Raw genomic sequence first — 22,056 nt, 5'->3', positions numbered from 1 at the left:
GAAGAACCACTGGAGAACTGAGTGGTGGAAGGGCATGACTCGGGTAAAGAAGAACGACGGTGAGGGAAGGGGGCTCCTTTCCCTGGAGGCAAAGGAAGGTCTAAAAGAGTTTTGATGATAGGCTCACTTGAAGTTGAGGTGGGGGAAGAAGAGAAAGGTGGAGGTAACGGAGAGATCACAGATGAAGTAGAGGATGTAGAGGCTGCAGCCTCAGGGAGAAGAGGAGTGGAAGGAAGAGTGAGAGGAGGGGAGTGAACATCGGCAGAAACGGTAATTGTGGAAGTGGAAATGGGGACGGTTGCAGCAGTGGTTGGAGCAAACGATGGTGAAGAAGTATCCTGAAGAAACCGTGTAACTTTCTGGATAGTTTCGGGAGAACTGTCACCCGAAGATGTGTGACGAAGTGGACGGAAGTCAGATCTGGAGGAGAGAGGAGGCATGCAGCGCTTTTGGGGAACATGACGCGACCCACGTTTTTTGACCGACTGAAGGGGAGTGGCAGGGTGGGAGGGGCGTGGCCGAGAACGGGAAGGATGCGACACGGGCGCGGAAGTAGATGGCGACGTAGGTGGGGTAGAAGAAAGAGAGGTAAAAGTAGAGGAACCGAGAACTGAAAAGGAATTTGATAATGGAATAAGGGTGGACGAAGAAGGGCAAGAGGTGGTTGAGAGAGAAACGGACAAAGGCTGGGCCGCAGAAAGAGAAAAAGAAGACTGTAAAGAAAACGAGGGAGAGGACGAAGTGATATTTGAGGATGCAACAGAAGAATAGAGACGATAGGCTGTGGCAGTAGCCTCTGTATAGCCTTGACGTCGTGCTTCCCGGCGAGATTCAGCCCGGCGGAGTCCAGTGGACAGTTAGATTCGGAGAACCTCACATTCAAATTTGTACGAAGGGCAACGACGCTCAGTAGCGGTATGCTCACCTCAACAATTAGGACAGCAGTGATGATCCAAGAGAGAGAGAGAGAGAGAGAGAGAGAGAGAGAGAGAGAGAGAGAGAGAGAGAGAGAGAGAGAGAGAGAGAGAGATTGAATCTACGTTTACGTGAAGCTACAGAATGTGGTGCAAGATTTTGGCGTATCACATATAGCCAGGACTCCAGGGGCTTGAATGATGAATGAATGGAAGACTGGCCCATTGGACTAAGCAAACTTGGGCTCTCCGGACGTTGCTACCCCTAACCCTGCCCTAGGGTGGGAATGGAGGTCCGGATGATATATACTGTATTAATATATATATATATATATATATATATATATATATATATATATATATATATATATATATATATATATATATGGGGAGGCGGTGGCTGAATCGATAGAGAGGCGGTCTGCAGTCCTAATGGACCCAGGATCGAATCCCGGCTGGGGCAGGGAACAGTTTAAAGATTTGAATTTCCTAAATGCACACTTTCCTGATCTACCAGATGACCCGCCGACATGTCGTAAAAATAACCCCGCTAATACCAATACACCAGTCCTGTATGAGACAGCCCTAGCATGTATTCAATATGGATGGTGGGTGTTAGCGCCGAAGTGGTGACATGTGGAGGTGTAGGAGGACTACTGGGCCTTGGGATAGGCAATTGCCCCCGATAAATAGGCCTTGAAGCCTTTGCCCAGAGTCGGACACGTAAAATATATATATATATATATATATATATATATATATATATATATATATATATATAAAACCCAGTTTTTCTGGCCTCCACTTCCTCTCGTTGTATTTTCGTTTGAATTTCCATTTTACTTCTATTTCCTTCTCGCACGCCAAAACTCAGCCTTCCACCCACACTCTTTTCCCCATCTCCCACAGTTATGACCACACTATTTCATTTGTCTATCCCCAATCACTTTTAATGGAATCGAAACAGAACATGCAATATTTCCAAACTGAGTGTGATTTCATTTCCTCTCCGAGGTGCTGCGTTACCTCCAGCTCACCTGGCCCCTCTCCTCCTTCCTGCGATCACTGTTTCTCTCCACTTTTCCTTCGGCTACGTCCCTACTTTACCAAAATCTGCAGTATGTTAGTATGGCAGCTCAATGAGTGTAGAGTTCCTGCCTGCCAACTTTAAGCGTTTTATTGGACATCACAACAATACATATATTCCAGTAAAACGCTTTTGTCGGCGAGTTACGAGCAAGGCCATTTAAACCCGAAAGCACTGAAATGTGGCCTTACACCCCGTGGATGTCTAGAATATATTGATGGCTATCTACCTACCAAATGTCTGCCTTTACGACAAACTGTCTGTCCTGTGGCCCTCTTTTGAACATTTTCGACATGCTGCACTTGGCGCGTGTCAAGTGCCACGTGCACCGCCTTGGTGTAATGAAACCAGTCAAAAAAAAAAAAAAAAAAAAATCCTAAAGCATTGAACTATCATGTGGTGCAAACAAGGCAGGTGTCAGCCCTATGGTTGCTGAGCTATAAACTTTCTCAAAAGAATTTTAGTCGGGCCTGGTCGGGCACTGGCGGGTTGGGCTGGGCAGAGTTGGGCAGCTCATTTGTGAGAAAATGCCACTAATTGATGAGGGACGCTCGGGTTCATCGCCCTCGCTCGTAATAATTACCTTCATTTCCGTCATCCCTAAAAACTGTAATTCACAACTTCAGTCTGATGACGAAGTGTACATTTATGTTTGGTCTTGTAGACAGTTGTTTCAGTATAAGAGACACCTTTGGACCTGAAGGGGTCAGTATTCTCTGTATCCTTTCAGTAGCAGGGATCCTTTATATAAAGTATCTTAGTGGTATTAAGCATTGGGAATATAATGCAGCATCGGAAGGAATGGGTAAACTGTTGATTAAAAACAATACTTTTACCCACTCTTTGTCAAATGTATTGTTTCGCTAAGTCAGAACGGCGAAGATAATATCAGATGTATTTTATTAATACTTCTCGGATGCAGGTGAATCAGCAGTGTTTTACCTTAACGTGTTCCTTCCAGTGATCGTCACTCCCCCTACCCCCCCCTCCGTCCTTATTCTGCACTTCTTTTATCCTCTAATTGTAGGGCCTGGTTTTTTGACATTTTCCAGGAATTCCACTTGTGCATTATGACAAAGTCCTTCAGAGGCTTTCATGCGTTTCCTTTAATGTGGAGGCAATGGACGCAGGCAAGAGGAGGATATTTTTATTTATTTATTTTTATTTTTTGGATGATCAGGAGGTTTAAATGTCTATTTATCTATCTGTTGCCAGACGCCTCAATCCCATTCAGGGTGGCCACAAACAAAGCGCCTCTACGTCGCCCTGTCTCCCGCCATTTCACTGCCCTGCTCCCAATTCACACACCCCCTCTCTCATATACTTCTTCACCCCATCTCCCCATCTCATCCTCGGCCTCCCCCTCCCTCTCCCCCCCCTCCACCTCACTCACATACATTCTCTTCGTCAGTTTCTCACCCTCCATCCTCTCCACATGGCCAAACCACCTCAGTGTATTCCTCATAACGCTTCCTATCACATCCACATCCACACCACAACGCTCCTTTATATCCTCATTTGTCAGCCTGTCTTTCCATGTGACTCCACAGGCTCCTCTTAAATAACTCATTTCCACTGATCTCACTCGACTTGTGCCCTTCCAACAACGTCCAAGCTTCACTTCCATACGTTACAGTTGGTATCACAATACTGTCATGTAGTAACTTTTTCACTTCCATGCTCACTTCCCTGTTTCTTATCACTGCTTTCAAGGAACCAGCAACCTTTCTTCCCTGCTGTACCCTTTCAAGCACTTCACCCTCCAAACCTTCATCCTTACTCATCACACTACCCAAGTACTTAAACGTACTCACATTTTCCAATTCCTCACCATCCAACCTCGGTGTACATTCACTGACTTCACCTCTCTCAAAGACCATCACTTTACTCTAAAGGTTTAAATATACAGCTAAGTTTTCCAGCTTCACGTGAGAGGGAGAAAAGAGTAGTTTGTGGTGAGTGGAGTGATGAAGACAGGACGAGTCTTGGGCTAACACTGAGAACAGCAAAATTGCATTTGTCTAAATTATGATACTGCCTTTTTACTCTCCCTTTATTCTTAATTCATTAAGTGTTCTGTCTTTTCATCTAAATATCCAATCTCTTTCTCCAGTCATTCCAAATAATATATTTTAAGCCTATTAAGAAAATATGTAACTGGTGCATACCAAATTGTAGGGGAGTGGATTACTGATTACATTGCTACTTGTCATATCAAATATTATGTAGCAGGTTGGTAGTGAATGTTAAGGGAGTGGATTGCTAATCGTTAGATGACCTCACTGATCAAAAAATGCGGCAGGTGTTTATCAACTAGTGAGGGAGTGGATTACTCATTGGCAGATGGCCTCACAGATCAGATGATACTGGGCAGGTGTTCATGAACTAGTTAACCCCTTAACCGAGGGTATGTCGGAAGCGAGCCGTGCCTGTCCCGTGGGGATAATCACGCTCTGACTAACTTTTTAAAAAAATTTGCTAAAAATCAGTTATTAGTCCCAGAATATTATAATTATACATGCTTATGGCACATACCTTCAGCTTTCTCCTGGGATGTTTGTTGAGCCTTCGTCGACTACTGTAGGACTTGTGAAGTTGGGTAACGAAGTCTCCATTTTACACTTCCCAATATCCCGTAATCTGATTACCACTGCCTGATATTATCACTAGAAACACCATTCAATGAATTTCAAGTAGTTTGGAATCCATATTCCCCCCAAAAAAAACACTGTGACAACAATGTAAATTATGAGGGCATACGAGTGTCCCGCCCGTGCTCGTTCCCCGCTGGTATTCTGAGGCAGAGCTGACATTTATTAGAAACACACTCACACTTTATATTCCTAGTACTTTATTACACTTATTTATATATACAATATTTATCCATAAGTTCCCTTCAGTACTAGTAGTTTATTTTCACTCCAGGCATTCACTTTCTCGTTCAGTAAACTAGCGTAGAGAGCGAAGCTTTCACTTTCACTGTCATTACTCTAAGTACTTATACTCATATTCTTATATTACTAATTATTTCTATTTCTATTTACATTTTCTATTTTACTTACATTATTTACATTTCTATTTTATTTACATCATGTTATGCACTGTCACTTGCAGTAACTTATAAAATTATTTTCCACTGTTCAATTATATTTACATCTATTCCTTTCACTTGCTATTTAAACATTATTTACACATTATTTACATTTGCACTTGCACTGTTTTAGAAATGCTTGAGGCTGTGGTAATCAAAGAAGCAGGGTACACAGAGGGGAACCTAGCACTCAGCGCACTGCCAAGAGGTGCATTTGTGCTCAGGTGTGCGTCTGGTGATATGTGCACACACCTGGCACCTGCGGATCGCTGCCTTCCTCTTCATTGTGGCAGGCATCTGCACCAGTCTGTGCTGATCCATGTACGCCCTCTGCTCAAGTCTGACGGGAAGTCTAACAGCATGGCACCTTGGAGCTGCTGCTGTCACCCTACCATATCTCTCAAGCAGCTGCTGAACACAAGTCCTGGTGAACAACCTCATGGAGAATGACTAGGGTGGCTTTACCTTCATCTTCTACAGGATGAAGGCGTTCAGCATCGTCATGTCAAATGAGATGCAGAAAAACTTTCCTGTATCACCTAGTATTCTTCCTGAGGCAGTCGATCTCTCCAATCATCATGTCGGACTTATTCACCAGCCGCATGTTGATATTATAGTCTATGACAGCATCAGGTTTCATTACAGGTTCGCCTGTCCTACAGTCGACCTTCCCACTGTCTTGCAGTTCCCCCTCGTGTACGGTGGTAAGCATGTGAACGACCCTCTTATCATGCCACTGTATTGCCAGCATCTTCTCAGACTTGTGTAGGTGCACGTCTCCCCGCTGTGAACTTCTTGCCTCTGGGAATTTGGGGAAGTGGGCACGATTGCTCTTGACAGTGCCGCAGGAGCCAATGCTGTGCTCTGAAAGGTATTTAGCAAGTTTTGGTGCTGTATAATAGTTGTCAGTATACAGCACATGATTCCCACCAAAATACCTTTCAAGCAGCATTTTGACTACACAGCCTGAGAAAACAAGGGGGTGTGTTTTGTCAAGATCGACAGTGCTGGCTGAATAGATGACAAAGTCAAGGATGTACCCCATATTACAGTTGCACAGTACAAAGAACTGTATTCCAAACTGATGACGTTTGCTTGGAATGTACTGTACGAATATCAGAACTCCTCTGAACAGAACCAAGGATTCATCTATGACAACCTTCTGAAATGGGTGGAAAAATGACATAAATTTATCCTTCATTCTGTTCAGAATCTCCCGGATCTTCCAGAGTGGGTCAATCTGGGAAGGTACATCGTTGTTGGTGAAATGCAGGTTTCCCAGGATGTTACGGAACCGATCTCTGGTCATGTATTTACTGAAGGTGGGTGAGGGTAATAAGGGGGCCATGGACCAGTAATCTTCCAACTCATGCTTCCGTGAATGAGGCATCAGAAGCATGAGGGCGAAGAACACATACAGTTCCTGCACCCCAAGCACGGTCCACTGTTGCATTTTTGCTGTATCTGCACCACTTGCAGCACGTTGTGATTCGTACCTGTTGGTCTCATCACATATGTGTTGCATGACTTCGTCATCAGGGAAGGCCAACATGTAGTCCACACACTCAGCATCCTCGTCAAGAGTGAAGGCAGGTTGTATCCCTGAGGAACTCTCGTCAAAGTGGAGTTGTTCCGGGACGAAATTGGAACCTTCCGTCCACACGAAGGTGTCCAGGGTTCCCTCTTGTGGCACTGTAGGCTGGGTGAGGGTGGATAAGGGTGGCTGTGAGGCAGACTGGGCCATCTCAAGGTCACTCCGACTGACCCTAGGTTGCCGTGTACCACTAGCAGCCCTTACTTTAGAAACAAGTCTACTTTGACGACGGGTAAGGGATTTACCTTGTCCCCTACGGCGTGCCTTCACTGTAGGTGATGGTGGAGACTCCTACGTCAAAGACTCAGGAGAATTTTCGGGTGAGGAGGTGGAAGATATTAGTGAAGTGGGACTGGGAGAGCGGGGAGGTGATTCACCTCAGGACTCATGGCGGGCTGGGTCACACGGGGCCATTGTTCCGGGGCTAACTCCGCCTCCCTCTTCACTCCCTTCCCAGATTCCTTCCCTTGCTTCACTAAGGGCTCCTTTCCCTTGGAGCCAAGATGAACTTGGGACACTGAAGCACTTGTACTGGGAGTTTCTGTCACCATTTCCTCAACAGGCTCATCACAAGATTCACCAGAAAGATCAAAGTCACTATCCATCATTATCATTGATAAATCATCCAGTTCACGTTCAGCAGCAGAGTCACTTAGTCCTTTACCCCTTCCGACACGAGGTTTATTAGGGGTAAAGGTCACAGGGCCCTTTGCAGTGGGCTCCAAAGTGGCGGAAATGGAAGGGCGTGAATCTGACATGGTTTCACCTCGAAAGACAACAGTAAACTGAATGATGTGGTGTATATGGGCAGGGAAGAGTTGACAACGTCAGTATGGTGACAGCTGCTAATTTATATGCTATGAAATGATTGGCAGGAAATCTAGACAATACATAATCAATTAGGTAGTTCCAGGTGAATGTAAATATCACTTCCTTCCTTTCTTATATATATTTTTATTACGAGAATAGGTCATACGGCATATTTCAAGGAGAAATAAGCAGGAAAAATTAGCAAACGAGTGCACATGGGGTGTTGCCAGATGATAATTAGCCATTTCCAGGTGTATGGCACTATTAATTACCTTTATTCTTTTTTGTATATATTATATTGTATAAGAATAGGGCATAGGGCACATTTCAATGGATGAAATCAGTGGAAAAATCTGGGCAGGATTTGCGTAGTGCGGTGCGGCTGGGCAGGCAGGAGGAGAGGGTAATGGAGGGGAGGAAGGGAGGGGAGTCAAGGACGGGAAAAATGGCTAAATTGTCAACAATGGATGGGAGTACAGATGGCATTAGCAGCGCTGACTGCAGCTGGACACTGGCAGTACTGAGAGATGATACAAGTCACAACTTGAAAGCCCGGACGAATTCAAAATAACACAGAATCACAAAAGTGACGCCCAGCGGTATGATCCATTGCACCCAAGCGTCACAAAAGTGATGCCCCACAGTTGCTTGTTAATTTTAACATAAGCAGATTGATACCAGATGGGGCAAAGAGTTTGAGGTTTTGGACTGCATTAACCTGTTAAGTTAAGTCACATGCTTTTGCTGATTTATTTTAGCTAATTCCTTCCATCTGCCACAATCTCAGCGTCCCTTTTGTCCTTACATTTAACAATCTTTCAAAATACTCCACCCATCTCTTCCTTACTGCATCCATCTCTGTTAACATCCTTCCACCATCTGCTTTTGCTCGCTCTTCCTTCCCAGACTCTCTCTTTCGCACCCTTTTCATCTCCTTCCAGAACATTTTCTTATTCTGTTGAAAATTCTCAGTCAGCCGCCTACCCCACCTCGCCAGTGAGGTATTGAACCTAAATGACCAGCGAATAACTTAAGCTTCTCTGTTACACCCATCAGCATACATCCATGTTTATTTAATTCAATATGTGGTAGGTGGAAGCGTCGAGCATTCAGTCACTCGCAATATTGTTGTATTCGATTGAGCATACGCTGAGGCACAAGTCAAATAGTTTCTCGTGGTTCAGGAAACCATTTACAAGGGTAGGTGATAACCACATTACTAATTGACGCCTTGTGGCTTACTGGGCTAAGCTGCACCAGAAGGATGGAGCTTGAAGGGTTTATACCAGAGGGATTTTTTGAGGTCATTGCTCACATAATTCCACTCAGGAGCGAGTGAGGTTGGTCACCCTTGCTTTAAATGTCTAAGGTGAAGAGCCTAGCCTCTGGTGCCTACTTTCCTACCCACGTTGGATGGATGGATTTATTTGTTTTCGTTCATGATAAGAAAAGGTACCAATGCCACCTTTCCCCTTCCCACAATCACATGCCTCAGAACAGTTCTTTTTTAACAATATTTATATTTTCCCCAGGAGAGAAATAGCACAGAGATGACGATGATGATGATGATGATGAATTTATTCGATGTTAGAGAAGTACAAATAACATAACCAGACCCTTTCACCTCTCACGACATAATAATCAGGGTATTACAGGAATTGTTGATATAACATATACACTGAATGGTTGAAGAATTTTGACCTATACTCATTTCTTTATTCAACAATTATTTTGTGTGTGTTATATCGTGAAAGGCGTCCAAATACCCCTCTCTCATCCGCACACACAGGACAACACGCCTCAAGTACCTACTTATGGTTCTGCTCTTAGAATTCCGCACTGATCCCACCACAATATTTGCTTCAGGGGCGAGAGAAAGAACACTGATGCAATGCTAATGGGGCCCAGTTGGAAACAGCCACACGTGTGCCAAAATGCTTGAATATGTGTGGAGAGAGAGAGAGAGAGAGAGAGAGAGAGAGAGAGACCATAACTACGAACTACAGTCCTCTACCAATCATTATCCTGATTGCTTCATTCCCTTACAGTTCCGAGTCTAATCCCGAGAGAGAGAGAGAGAGAGAGGGTGTGTGTGTGTGTGTGTGTGTGTGTGTGTGTGTGTGTGTGTGGTGGCGCATTGTCATTTAGCAGGATTTTTTATTCTACACGTCATTTAAACATGACGACAGTTTTTCAGCCAGCATCAACTAAGCAGATTTTTGACACACAGGCAGTACTTAGACGTGTCACTAGTTTTCATTTTTTCCCTCGTACCCTAATTCTATTAACTTTTTTACAGAAACTTTCCTAATTTATTCACATGATCCTTCTAAACATCACAGTATTTACACTGTCGTTATATCTTCACGTAACCTAATATCAAAATATGCTAATGCTACTGCTTGACTAACGGCATATTCTGTTGTTGAGATATTGTTATAATTCAGCATTAAAAATGGAGAGATAATAATTTTAGGCCAGGTTAAAGTGAAAAATGCCTAGCAATCACTTTATTCAGAAAGGTCCGCCCCGTGATGATTATAAACCTCAGCAAGAAATGTTTGCCTTAATCTCCCCTATCACGTTAAGGCTATGGGCGTCATCATTCTAAAGAGATGGAATTTATTTTAACATCAGCGCTGGTTTCCGTCCTCAAAAACCTATTTCGTGCCATCATAAAAACCCTCATAAATTTTCTCCATATCGTATACTTTACAGCCCTATTCAACATTCACACTGTGATGGCGTATTTTAATCATGATACAACACAGTATATTTATTCATAGACCCTTGTCCATTCTCATATCGCCATAAAGCCCGTTTTTAAATTTTCACCCAAATCCCACTTTACACCCTCATTCAACACTTTTACTGCCATGACTTCCTTTTATACATTACTTTTCCCTCCACCAGATAAAACTATGCGTTGATACCTGTCATCAAGCCACTAGTGGGTCCTGCCATATAGATCATCTTTACACTTACCCACAAGTCACAATTTATACCTTCACACTCAACCCTCTTTTTAAACCCTCACCCATTTCACTCACTATATAACCCATCCCAGAGGTGTGTGTGTGTGTGTGTGTGTGTGTGTGTGTGTGTGTGTGTGTGTGTGTGTGTGTGTGTGTGTGTGTGTGTGTGTGTGTGTGTGTGTGTGTGTGTGTGTGTGTGTGTGTGTGTGTAACCACCATTGGCAATACCCATCAGTTATACAAACAAGGCCCCTAAGGGTTCTCTCTCTCTCTCTCTCTCTCTCTCTCTCTCTCTCTCTCATCCTTTTCTTTCCTTCCTTCTTTGCTTCCGTGCATCAATCTCTCTCTCTCTTAATTTCTTCCTTATTCTTACTCTTTCCTTCACCTCGTTTTGTCCTTCTTCACATTGTTTCTTAACCTCCCATCTTCCTTTGGTTCTTTCTTTCACTCTTCTCAACTCACACACTGCTTCCTTGTTTTCCCTCCCTGCTTTCCTCCCTCTCATTCTTCCTTTCTTCTCTTTTATCATCCTTCATTTATTTCATCACTCCACCAGATTTCTCCTCATCCTATCCTTTCCTCCCCTTCTCGTACTTCTTACTTTCCTTCTTCTTTCCTTCCTCATTCTCTTCTTCCTCCCGTCTCTCTCTCTCTCTCTCTCTCTCTCTCTCTCTCTCTCTCTCTCTCTCTCTCTCTCTCTCTCTCTCTCTCTTCTTCTTCTTCTTCTTCTGTCTCTCACTTTGTCATTTTTTAACTTCCGTCTCTTTGGTACAACTGTCTGTGCCTGCAGTTTATACTTTCCTATCATTACTAAGTCTGCGTCTTGCTGTTCTTGCAATGTGAAAAACAGTTCTGTCCTATTGTTTTAACAGGGTTTTTCATCAATTATGCCAACGGCCAAGCCACGTTGAGTTCACCGCTTCCCGTCCGATCAGCGAAGTTAAGCAACGTTGGGTCTGGTTAGTACTTGGATGGGTGACCGCCTCGGAACACCAGATGCTGTTGGCATAACGTTCTCCCTACGTGTCAAGTGGGGTTGGTGGAGGATTAGTGCCCCTCCCTGTAAAACAATTAACTCTAAGCCCTTGGCCACCCCGTTTGGGATACATGGCGTCTGGCAATGAATGAATGAATTTATCGTATTTAGCAAACCAAACAACAACAACACTTGCTGACGTTTGAGGTCAAGAAGTTCACTTTAATTAATGCCTACTTAATGCTTCATAACCTGGGTATTTTCTAAACTGACATAACTGTACATATGGACAGCCCTTCCCGTAATCATTTTTTCTAAGCACACAAAAAAACTGAGAATATTAACTCTTTACCTAACAAAATAAAATATCTTATCTTTTATTAAGCGTTGCCTCAGATGCTGTATCTCGATTAGTCATGACCGTGATTTGACAGAATGATATTTTATTTTAGCTAAAGCCATAATGTTATGATTTTATTCAATCGAGTGAAAACCACTGCTGGTAAAGGGTTAAACTTATCAAAACAAAGCAAAATATCCTAAGTAAAATTCTCCATTTCGATCATATGAATATCAACCTCCTTCCTTCCTCCTCAGTATAATAATAAGTAGTCTCTTTCTAGCTACTTCTTCATCTAACCTTACCGGGAATCTTATTCATACTTTGTACTGCTGTTCTTTAACAGACTTTTTTGTCGTTAACTGATATATACTGTATATAACTTCTTGGCCTTGGTATGTAGGTTCCTCTCTCTCTCTCTCTCTCTCTCTCTCTCTCCATCTGCCTATCTAGCTATCTATCTACTTGGATTATTTTTCAACTGTAAAGAAATCGTTTGGTGTTAGCCTAAACACAACTCCTCGGTAGAATCAGAATCAGGGAATGAGCTACTCGAGTTATTTCTTCCATTGCTGGAACTCTAAGGCTGAACAAAATATGGTACTGACGTGATAAAATTTCAAGTTGAGACAACAGCACTGGAAAGGCTTAATATTAGATTCTTTACACCGTTTAAGTTAAGTTTGAAAGTAAATTCTTCTCGTATGGGGAATTTTCTGTGACTTTCGGAAAATCGTTGTGGTGATGAAATTTGTTACAGTTGCAATCTTCAGCAAACTTTTTTGCCGCTGTTGTTGTATTCCTAATACGATCTGTTGATTGCCGCAGCCAGGGTGGAAAATTACGTGTGCCAAGCAGATAGGCAGACGAGGAGGATTATTCACACAGTGGAGGGGTTTACGAAGGGAATGAAGGAGGGCAGGAAGATATACTGGAGCAGGAAGAAGGAAGAGAGTGGGGGAGGATGGAGGAAGAGAAGGGAGGGAGGAAGGGGTGGAGAAAAGGTGGAAAGAGAGAAAAGATGATTATATACACAATGAAGGAGAGAGAGAAGGGAGAAATTCAGACAGTGAAGGCAGGGACATATAATATCGTAGACTCAATGGAAGTAGGAAAGAGCAGACCCCTACCCAACATCCTGTTATCTTCTCACATTTTAATATTTTATGAGACATTTCGTGCCGCTTGCTTCTGTTTGTGATATCACGTCCCATAATTCTGACTCCCTTACCTCGCCTCACCGCACACACCACTCCAGTAAATTAATAACTGTTGTGTACGAGGGTGATTAGCGACTGAGGTGATAGTGTTGTGGACTGTAAGTACATTAACTGGCAAATGTTTTTCATGTAGACATTCTATAAAACGCATCGGAAATACACAGAAGAGTACCACCCATAATAATTATACAGACCAATACCAGCAACGAACAGTTTGCTGCCAAAAGTGCATGTATGTAATAATATTCTCTCTCTCTCTCTCTCTCTCACACACACACACACACACACACACACACACACACACACACACACACACACACACACACACACACACACACACACACACACACACACACGTCAAACTAGCGTACAAAGCTTCTTGTAAGGCCTGTTGTGTGTACAGTACAGTTGGTTGGGGTGAGTCACACTACTATCCTTTATGACTCAATACTTGCTTTACCTTACGTCATAGTTATATTTACTAGATGTACTATCTCTTCGTCACTAATATTCAGTAATCTTTAATCTGAGTTATTAATATAAACTGGAACATATCAAAGTTTCTATTTGATTTATGGAAATAGCCTAACAAAACGACATTTATATGGACAGTATTGTAGCCAGTTTAGGGTAAAAAGAACATGGAAAAGTGGAGTGGACGCGAGGGGTGACGGAAGGGTTGGGAGAAAGAAAAGAGAAAAAGGGTGAATGTGGGACGAGAGATTTAATAAAGTCCGACCAAGAAAAAAAAAAACGATCCACACAAAATGAAAGAGAGAGAGAGAGAGAGAGAGAGAGAGAGAGAGAGAGAGAGAGGACATGAACGAAATATAACTCTTATCAGTATCAAAAAAAAAAAAAAAAAAAGAGAGAGAGAGAGAGAGAGAGAGAGAGCATGTTTGACCCAAACCAGAATGGCATCAGGGAAATAAAGAGACAAAAATGCTAAATGGATGTAGTGCATCGCTTACCTATAACTGCATCTGAAAATATGGCAACGTTAGATTTCACAAAATATGTGAGGGTTGTACATACAATGTGGGGTGATTAAGGTGAGGGGGTTGAGTGTGTGTGACAAGAAGGGTGTGAATTGGGTACGGGGGAGGAAAGGCTGGGGAAGAGAGGTGCGGGGATGATGGCAAGGAGGAAGAAGAGGTAGGCAAGGTGATGAGAATAATGGGGAGAGGAACGGATGTGAAGGGATGGTGATAATGGTATGAATGGGAGGGGAAGAAAGGTGAAAAGAGAGCGCATACCTCTGCCAATGCCACTGCAGGATCCGGATCCGGATCTGCCCCCAAATTTAATCATATTTTTCTTGTCCCACGGCCAAGCATTCCACAATATTTCAAAGATATTCATTGAGAACTTTCTGAGATATCGTGTGAACAAACATAAAATTCTTTGACCCGGATGATGATCCGGATCACTACCAGTATTTAATGGATTGTTCCTTGGGTCATTCCCTTCCCCTCCAAAATTTTTCAGCAAAATTTGTTCATAACTTTTTGAGTAATCCTGTTAACAGACAAACAGACAAACAAACCAACGCTGGCAAAAACATAACCTCCTTGGGGGAGGTAATGAGGGGTAGCTGTGGGGGAGAAAGAGGTAGTATAGTCTTCACTTTAGTCGTTCTTTCTTGTCATGCTTCTCATCGTCGGCTTCTTTCCTTCCTCTCTCCTTCCTCTCCGTCATTAGTCTCACATTGCTCTTTCGTATCTTTCATCTTTCGTCATTCACAGCAATATTTATCTCCTTTGTGTTCATTGTCATGTCATTTGCTATCAACATTGTATAATTTTCCTTCATGCATGTTTTGCCAGTTATTGTAAATTGTTTAAGGGTGCAGTCAGTATTTTTGAGCTGCTTTTGTTTTAGCAGTATTGTTTTGGCTGTCGTTCTGATTTTTTAGACACAATAGTTGCCGTTTTATTATATTCTTTACCTCGGACTTTGTGTGAATTGCAATATCGAGATGCATATTTTTTGTTTTTAGATCGTGTGGCAATTTTTACAGTAGTTCTCTCCGACAAGGAGAGTATGTTTTCACCCCTGCGCGTTTGTTAGTTTGTTAGTTTGACTGATAGCAGGATTGCCCAAAACCTATAAGAGAGATCTGGACCAAACTGGTTGGTAGATAGCCCATATCCCAGAGAACAATTGATTAACACTTGGGACCGATCCGCATCGTATTACAAATTCTGGATCCGGTATGCACATTCTGCGAAACCCTAATCAGGGATGAGAAACTCTAACCCATTATGAAGAGTGGTTTGAAAATTACGTTGTCCTTGTCGGAGAGATGCGCTCCACTGAGTGCTCCTCTTGTTTTATTTTTCTTCGCACACTTTGAGATACACAGCTATTGTTCTGTACTTTTGCTGTAGTCTGTTTTCCTGTCAAAGGCTGTCATATTCCTGTTGCATAAGCTTTTTCTCTTAGGTATATATTTATTGTATACATAATTTTCACTGTCCTATTATACATTTTTCCTGCAAATTACTGCTTCCTGCAGACAAAGCCCAACATACATGCCAACTGGTGAACTCTTTCCCAAATTAGTTCTGTCTTAGCAACTTTCTACTGTGCTTTTTTTTTTTTTTTTGGGGGGGGGGAAGGAGTTGGGTAGGCTATACAGTATGCCAGTCATTCCGTTTACTCTGGTCTATAATCATGTCACATTCCAAAGCCTACTACTGCAGCTAAACGTGCCTACACTTGCTGTAAATGTTTCCCATTTTGTACAGCATCCAGCAGATGTCCGCTCCTACCTCACGCCCATTTAGGAATTAGTCACCTATTGTCTATTCACAGCTACAGTGGCAGACATTTGTTTGATAATGTTCCCCTTTGTGTGGTTTTTCATCATTTGTTTGCTGATCCTACCTAACTTCATCTCTTCGGTGGGAAACAGGGTGAGTGTTCCACTAAGACAAATAAAACTGTTAGGGAGCAAAAGAAACAAACTCTGAAGAGACTTCCTCCCGCTGCAGGGAGGTTGTTTAGCGAGAACCAAAATAATTTTTAACACAACATTGTTAACACAGTTAAGTCCCACACTGTACACTTGCAAACACTGCTACATGAACATGAAAAGGAGTTTGTCACAAGTCACACTCACCAGCAATATATAGTTAACTTTGGACATGTGACATAATATAATAAATGCACTTATATCCATGAGTCAACATGAATATGCATATTGCGTTCTAAACACATTAATGTCTCTCTCTCTCTCTCTCTCTCTCTCTCTCTCTCTCTCTCTCTCTCTCTCTCTCATTATGTAGTTCATTCCAAAAATTATCTTAATCATCATTTTCACTGTGAACATAGGATCTTCACAACAGCTTCTGCTCAACAGCAGATGTTTTAATTTAGCCATAAAACTGCCACAATCCAAAGATTCCGTCCCTTTATTACCGCTTCTGGCACCCCTTCCGATTTCCCGTCTCATTTATAACATTTCTTTTCACGTCTGTGTAGCGATGACGAGGTGCCATTTGCATACGTGATTTTTCATTTACATGCAGTCATGAGTCCACTTTCGGATCAGATTAATCTCTCTCTCTCTCTCTCTCTCTCTCTCTCTCTCTCTCTCTCTCTCTCTCTCTCTCTCTCTCTCTAACATTTTTTCCCTGTGTTAAGATAAAGATATTCTTGATGCATGCGTGGTTTATGATCTTTTTCAGGCAGTAAAGGACTTCCCGTTTCCTCTTCTTTTCCTTACTGTGAACTCCATTCTTTCTCTTCTTCTGCTGTTCCTTTCCTGCTTCCTCTCCCTTACTCTGCTATTATCTCTTTGTTTCCATGCCTACCATCTGAGAATTAAGTAAATGGCCCATCAATACATTACACAGGTTACCGAACGTTTAGGATGAGATGACCTGGTGACACGAAACAGAGTCCTTGAGACAAAACCATTTGTTAGGTATCATGTTTGTATATCTTATGTGATGGACAAAAACGGGCAGAGAGAGAGAGAGAGAGAGAGAGAGAGAGAGAGAGAGAGAGCAATAGACTGCCAAAGAGAAATGAAAACTGTCTATCAAAGACCAGGAGAGAAAGTTGTTGAGAGGAGCTTGACGATGCAGAAGAAAGAGGTGGTAAGAGAATGTGTCGAAGTAACAAGAATTGAGAAAGGAATGGGGAAGTAATAGGAACAGGGGAGGGACGAAGATGGAAGTGATGGAAAGAGGTGATAGAAGAATATACTAGTAAGTGAAAGCTAGTGAGAATAAATTCATAATGACGCATAAGAGAACGAGAAATGTTAAAACTATTTTGAGAAATTTAGTATGTAGGTACGAAGAGAGTTACAAAAAAAAATCATGGAAGGTAGACTGGCATACCTGTTACATGAGGTAAGGTGGGACTGGAGAAAAATAAAGGCTAAATAATATGAGAGGAATAATGACAACAAAGCAGGAGTGAGGGGCCGGCGAAAGAAGGCATACAGCAAGAGGAATTTATAAAGGAAGAATCACTACGATGAAAAATGATATGAACATTTATCACAACCTAAACAAGATCAAAATTGTTGATACAGCAGAGGGACGCCACAGCCAGTGTTGTACCTTAACCCGTGACATTGACCTCTGATCTATTGGCATCATTAACGGATCACGCCTTACCATCCCAACAATTTGTGTGCAAGGTTTAATACAAATAGCACCAAGTAATAATGAGATAAAACTACACTCAAACATTTGACTTTAACCCGTGGCCTTGACCTCTGATAAGTCTGCACCAAAAGATATTAACTTTTTCCTAGATTCACACACAGCATAGGTGTACGTGTCAGTTTTGTCTAACTCGAATGAAGCAGCAATGAGATATTTCTACCTTCCCCCGACGAAGTCAGACGAGGGTATTGTTATCAATGGGATCAACAATAGGCGGCAGAGAGATTTCGTTTCCAGACCAGAACTCAGAAAGTATTCGGTATTGAGTCATGAAATTCAACATAGTTATGTGTCTTGTAATGAACTTGTGCCTTTTGTTAGGTAGAATGCTGTGCTTAATATTTATTTCTTAAATAATGAAGTAATTTTTTTTTTTTTCTCAGAGATTTCTGTGTGATCTGTGCAAAGAGTTTGAAGGGCCCAATACATTTCTCTGTTAAAACTTGGCAACTAATTCACCTAGGGGGCAGAAATTGTACATGATAAATGATTATATAAATATCTAATTATGTATAAAGTTCCATGACCAGACGTACTATGTAATCATAAAATATGGCTGCCTAAATGAAAAAAAAAAAAAGCACGAGTCATAATTTCATCAGATCTGCTCATAACTTCATTATTACTATGGATAAACTACTGAAAGTTTAAAGTTTTAATGTCTTTGTGTTATACAGGAGGGGGGGGGTGAGGGTCGTTATGTGCTTGGTTAGGTGTGCATGGAGGTATGGGGTGTGTGCTTGGTCAGATGGAGGGTTGCAACAGCGTAGCATTGCCTAAGTTTTAATATACAGTACTTGCATGTATAAATATCTACAAACAGTGGAGATTTCCATTGTCATTGGTACGCCCTCATCGTCGCTAACAAAAACATGGAAGAAGAATGCACAAAATGGATATAGTGGCACAGTTTATGGGCATGTAGAATGAGCTTGGAGTGAAAGGTTACTATTAATGAGATAAATGTCTTGCTGTCTGTTGATGAGGCCTCAGGGAAGGGGCTAACTCAGACATAGAGTAACAAATAACAGAAAAATAATGAAAAAATGCAAACGAAGCTCTACGAGTAAAAGATATGAATAAATAAAAGGAAGAATGAATATAACTAACGGGTGTGAAAAGGAGAAAATTTTGTGGTTGGTTAATACAGGAAGACATAAGAAGAAACAAGAGAAGGAAGAAATGTGAGTGGAGGTAATAAAAAGTAGAAAGTCAACTAGGTGGCAAGGAACAGGAGTGGACGGTGGCAGAGGAAGATAAAATGAAGATTTATGAAGAACAATGAAAAACAGGCTTAAGACTGGGAGAGGAAGGCAGGAAGAGAAAGCAATGAGAAGAGGAAGACTTAACTAGAAATAAGAGGAATAAGTAAATGAATATGATATAAATTATAAAGAATAGGAATGAAAGAAAACAATCTCGATGAGAAAAGTGGACAGCATTCGACAGGCTGGTATTTGGAGAGAGAGAGAGAGAGAGAGAGAGAGAGAGACAGAGACAGACAGACAGACAGACAGACAGACAGAAGTACAGTTATAGTGTGTAAATGCTGCTATTACCTATTAACATTTCTCCTCCATCCAGTATCCTTTTCTGCTGAATTCTCTCTCTCTCTCTCTCTCTCTCTCTCTCTGAATATATATATATATATATATATATATATATATATATATATATATATATATATATATATATATATATATATATATATATATATATATATCACCATCATCATCATCATCTATGTTCATCTCTTCCCATTGTTCTTCCTCCTCACTTCACTCTCTGTCCTCCTTGTCCTCCTCCCCTCATCTCTCCTCCTCCTCTTTTCTCTGGTCCCAAATTGACAATTACTCAGCGGGCGAAGGAGAGGAGGCCGGAGAGATGTCCTTCCTTCTTCATCCAGTCCATAACTACCTTTGGGAGAAGAGGAGGAGGAGGATGAGAAGGAAAAGGCTGAAGAGAAAAGGAAGATAAGGAGAAGGGGGAGCAGAATTTTCGGGAGATCAGGATGAGAGGTGTGAACGAGTGAGGAAAACGAATCGCAGATAGCAATGCAGGAAAGTAGGTAGAGAGAAGCAGTGGAAGTGAAGTAAACTGAAAAGAATGAATCAGGGAATTAGCAGACAGACAGGCAAGTGAAAGAAATATACGGAAACTATCAGAGAAAGACTGAATAGCTTTGAGAAGTAGAAAGAACTTACTGAACAAATATTGACATAAAAGGAGAGGAGCGTTTTGAGACAGGAAACTTGAATGATGAGTGGTTGGAAGTGTACCAGAATCGCTCAACACTGTGGTGAGATTACCGTCACTTGTGTGCTTTCCGTTTTTTCCCCCAAAGAGAACGTCGAGGGTCTTTAGGCAACTGATCCAAGATTAGAAGTTCCGGTTTGCCTAAATATTTACGCTCTGCAGGCCGTAGTAATGGACCAGTTTTGAAGATTGAGTATGAGAATAGTCCTCACAAGGTGAAGATGTCTTCGCCTGAGTGGTCACACGTTCAGGTCAACCCAAAGGTCACAGTGCTTAAAAAAAAAAAAAAAGCCAAGGTCATATTTCACACTTCCAAGTTTTTTCTCTTTTGCAAGCGTATAGTCATGAGGTTAATATTATTGAAAAAGACACTGAAAATGCAGTCAGTTATGCCTTCATCACATTTTTGTTACTCACCGCTGAAAATTGGCCCACTGAAAAAAGAATATCAATATATAATTTAATCCACGACTATCGCTTCCTCTTTAACTAGTGGAGGAAGGCAGAGAGATCATAGGTAAGCAGGAAGGTATGTACGAAGATGGGTAGGCAAGGAGGCAGTAGGTAGGGAGGTCAGTTAATACGTCGGTAGTTAGGTAAGCAGTAAGGCAGAGAAGTAAAGTGGGAGCTATGTGGTGGGGTACACAAAGAGACAAACGGAAAGGTAAGTAGGGAGGAAGGAAGGGAAGTAGTTATGTTTGTATGTATGTAGGCGTGAAGGCTGCTAAGTGAGAAAGGCAGGAAAGTAGGTACGGAGGTAAACAGGGAGGCAGGTAAGGTGGTAGGTAGGTAAGTAGACAGGGAGGTAGGTAGGCAGGTAAGTAGGCAGGGAGTTTCGGTAGACAGGTGGGCAAGTAGGCACGGCAGGTAGGACTGTAAGTAAGGAGGTTGGTAGAAATGGACTAGGTAAGTAGGCAGACAGTTTATAAGGTAAATCGACAACGAGTACAAAGAAATTCGCAACAAAACCAACAGTAACAGACGTCTTGGTTTTGTCAAGGTTGTTTGTATAGATAAGGTTTTAACTAACTGTATTGTTATATAAGTCACTGACAAGAATGGCAATTGATTCCTTGATATGCTAAAGGATTAATTTACATCTTCACACTTCTTAGTGAATGGATCACCCAGCCTTGCACAATGGCTGCAAAACCTGAGATCAGCTCATAACAGGTCATACGAGACATCGCCTTCAGGATCCCAGTGATGCACAGCTGCTTGTACTTTGCTATAATCTACTGCTGCAGATTGATTAAAGATCAAGGTCGGGGGTTAAAGTTAAATGATAAGGTGTAGTGTTAATTCATGACTACCTGGCGCGATTTGTATTAAATGTGACATATAAACTGTTGGGATGTTAATATGTGATCCGATTATGATGCGGTTAGATCATAGGTCAATGTCATGGCTTAAGGTACAACACTGGCTGTGACGTCCCTCTGCTGTACCAACACTTTTGATCTAATGTACGTAATTATTGTTTTTCTTAGTCATTTTTCGCTGTATTGGCTCTTACCTCATAACTTCCTCAAACTTCTTCGGTTGCCCTTCATGCATCGTTTGTCGTCACGGTTCTTCTTGTACTTCTAAGTCTTTATGCTTTTCCAACCCCACTTTTCTTCTTTCTACAAGCATATGAGTCAAGCTTCCATGTAGTTTTGTTGATAATAATCATCATTTATGCATGCTCCTTTTCCTTCTCAAAATATTTTTAATAAGTCTCGTCTCTTACGTCTTACCAAATATTTTTGTTTTTCTCATTATCTTCCACATATATTCTCCTCTCCCGTCTTTCCATCACTTCCCTCTTCTCCTCTTCCCTCCTTCTGTAACTTCCTTCTTCCTCTCGCACTTCTTCCCACTTCATATGTACAATTCTTACACCTCTCTCCTCTGCATCATCAAGTTCCTCCCTACAACTTTCTCTCCTTTTCTTTGATAGAATTTTTCCAATTCTCCTTGCAGTCCAATGCTATCTCTCTCTCTCTCTCTCTCTCTCTCTCTCTCTCTCTCTCTCTCTCTCTCTCTCTCCGTGTGAGACCGGTTTAACCCTTTTTCTGTGGTAGTCTAATGGACTAAATATAATTGTCTGGCACTGAGCAGAATAT

At 41.9% G+C, this 22,056-nt stretch overlaps 1 non-coding gene across 1 annotated transcript; it reads left to right on the top strand.

Moving 5' to 3' along the window:
- The first annotated feature begins 11,360 nt into the window (after positions 1-11,360).
- On the top strand, positions 11,361-11,479 carry LOC145417262 (5S ribosomal RNA). Its single transcript, XR_013900474.1, has one exon. It is a non-coding gene; the product is annotated as a 5S ribosomal RNA (ribosomal RNA).
- Positions 11,480-22,056: the final 10,577 nt, after the last annotated feature.

This window comes from Coenobita brevimanus, chromosome 109 (assembly GCF_032717465.1).
Source record: "Coenobita brevimanus isolate Jiangsu-jjx chromosome 109, ASM3271746v2, whole genome shotgun sequence".
In the NCBI taxonomy this organism is placed as follows: Eukaryota; Metazoa; Arthropoda; class Malacostraca; order Decapoda; family Coenobitidae; genus Coenobita; species Coenobita brevimanus.
This window is presented reverse-complemented; position numbering and strand designations above follow the sequence as displayed.